The sequence below is a fragment of the Oratosquilla oratoria genome, chromosome 27 (assembly GCF_046742065.1).
Source record: "Oratosquilla oratoria isolate Oo_2021 chromosome 27, ASM4674206v1, whole genome shotgun sequence".
Lineage (NCBI taxonomy): Eukaryota > Metazoa > Arthropoda > Malacostraca > Stomatopoda > Squillidae > Oratosquilla > Oratosquilla oratoria.
In genome coordinates, this window is record NC_134803.1 from 46472608 (window position 1) to 46475107 (window position 2500).

The following is a 2500-nucleotide window of genomic DNA, read 5'->3' on the forward strand; positions in this document are numbered from 1 at the left end:
CCTCCTCGTCCTCCTCCTCCTCTTCCTGATAATCACACACAGCCAGAAAAGGCCCACATTAGGTTCCCAGGAGGAATTCCTCACCCAATATAACACAATGGTGTGTGTGTGTGTGCGTGTGTGTGAGTGTGTGTGTGTGTGTGTGCGTGCGTGCGTGTGTCCTTTGGAACACTATGGCGCCAAAGAGAGTCACCGAGGGAATAAATGGGGGAATTTAAAGAGTAACCGAAAAGAGTGAGAGTTGAAAACAAGATTTTTTTTTCACGAGTATAAAAGAATGCTGTGCCTCTGGTCCGTTGGGTGTGTGTGTGTGTGTGTGTGTGTGTGTGTGTGTGTGTGTGTGTGTGTGTGTGTGTGTGTGTGTGTGTGAGAGAGAGAGAGAGAGAGAGAGATTCACCATTGTCTTGGATCACGTGTTGGACTCGTGATCGACAGCTATTTCCCTCCCGGAAGAGAGATCAGAGGTCATATATAACCGATCTATGGGTAATGCTGTGACCTTACACACACACACACACGCACACCCAACTCCACGCCCACGAGAGTTGGAGTAACGACTCGCAGCGCAGCAATACTGAAATTATTTCAGCCCTGGGCGGGATTCGAACCCGGACAGCCGTAATGGCAGCCGGGAACTCTTCCACCGCGTCATCGAGTCGTGTGTGTGTGTGTGTTTGTGTGTGTGTGTGTGTGTGTGTGCGTATGTGTGTGTGTGCGCGTGTGTTTTACCGAGATCCCTCACATCTTCCGTACCTGCAGTTCTAACCCTCCAAGGTCAACTTTATCATCTTTGTCATCAATTCTTGAATATTGACAATAGATTATGATCGTGCAAGACTCCCTTCACACTCCTCACTCCCATCAGCCACACCCCTACACTCCTCCATAACTCCTGCACGTTCACCTCCACCCCTCCACCTCTCCACCTCTCCACCTTGCCGTTCACTTAGCCCACACCTCCAATCTCCCTCCCACCCTCTCCTCCTCCTCCTCCTCCTCCTCCTCCTCCACCACCACCTCCGCCCCCAGTATTCTTTGGTCGGCTCCTGCTACCCTCCACTCCTCCACTCCACTCCACTCCACTCCTCCAGCTCCCCCTCCACACCCCCGACCTCCGCAGCAGCCCAAGAGCGTTCTGTCAACCAACCAACCCGCTAGTTTGTTTCTGTCGAACGAATGGGTTACATTCGGTGCGCGGAGGAGTCCAGTGTTCTCTGAATACGTGGGTGTTGCTCGTGCTCAGCAACAAGTGTTGTCAGTCTCTCGCGCGCTCCCCCCCTCCCCAATCGCCGTCCCCCGACCCATGTGATCTAAATGTGTGTTATTCGTTGATAAGTAGATGTACATTTGTGAGGTATACATAGATATACATATGTGTATATATATATATATATATATATATATATATATATATATATATATATATATATATATATATACATATGCACTCATGGGGGTTCCTAAGTGTATTGTTACAAGTGTATACATGTGTGCGTACTTTTGAAAATATACATATATTTTTCACGTGAGTGTGGTGCTTGTGCACTATATGTGTTCTGTCAGCCCATATACATGTGTGTTTGTACACACCAAAACACCATCACTGAAATAAACACGTAGACTTGTTGCTCAGTTAAGTAAACATCTGTATATACTTGACACACACACACACACACACACACACACACACACACACACACACACACGACGGAAAGAGTACAGGATCCAGGTGTTAGCGTGTGGGCGCGGCCGCTTGTCATTCAAAGGACCGGGATCGGGTCTCTGTAGCCGGGATGGAGTAAAGAATAATTCAGTCTCTTTGCAGGTTGCTGGAGTACTCTTAGTGGTGACCCTAAATGTATTTCAGTGCAGAATCAGATGAAAGAATAGACATATGTAATATATATACAGTATATATATATATATATATATATATATATATATATATATATATATATATATATATATATATATATATATTCATATTTTTGAATGGAGAGGGTTTTAATTAGTTTTGGTAGAAATGTCACCTTCGCCCTGTGTACTTTGATGGCCCTATTGACCAGGGACCTTGTACTCTACCACTGACGAGGTATTCTTAGTTAATACTAAGCCAGTTAAAGTACGCCACATCTAGTTAAACACGCACACACGTACTCACAAACACATACGCACTCATGTACATATGTAATATATATATATATATATATATTATATATATACATTATATATATATACACATATATAGCTATCTCTATATATATATATATATATCTATATATATATATACAGTACTTTTAAGGCTACAGATGTACAAAGAAAAGTACGTACACGCATACGCTTACGTATGTGTGTGTGTATATATATATATGTATATATATATATATATATATATATATATATATATGCATGTATGTATATATGTCTGAGGGTTGACAGACATTGGAGTCGCGGGCCCAGTTGTGTTCCCAAGTGACTTGTTGACGTAATGTGACTGTGA

The 2500-nt window shown here is 43.2% G+C and overlaps 1 protein-coding gene across 6 annotated transcripts in view; it reads left to right on the plus strand.

Moving 5' to 3' along the window:
- smg (sterile alpha motif domain containing protein 4 smaug) overlaps positions 1-2500 on the plus strand; it is a 588244-nt gene that overhangs the window by 217752 nt on the left and 367992 nt on the right. Inside the window, exon 1 of one of the 6 annotated variants that reach the window (XM_076210539.1) lies at positions 1186-1222. The exons of the other annotated variants lie outside the window; for them this stretch is intronic. The gene's annotated coding sequence lies outside the window, so the exon portion shown is untranslated. Of the gene's footprint in view, positions 1-1185; positions 1223-2500 lie in introns of those variants that run through there. 6 annotated transcript variants of the gene reach the window in all.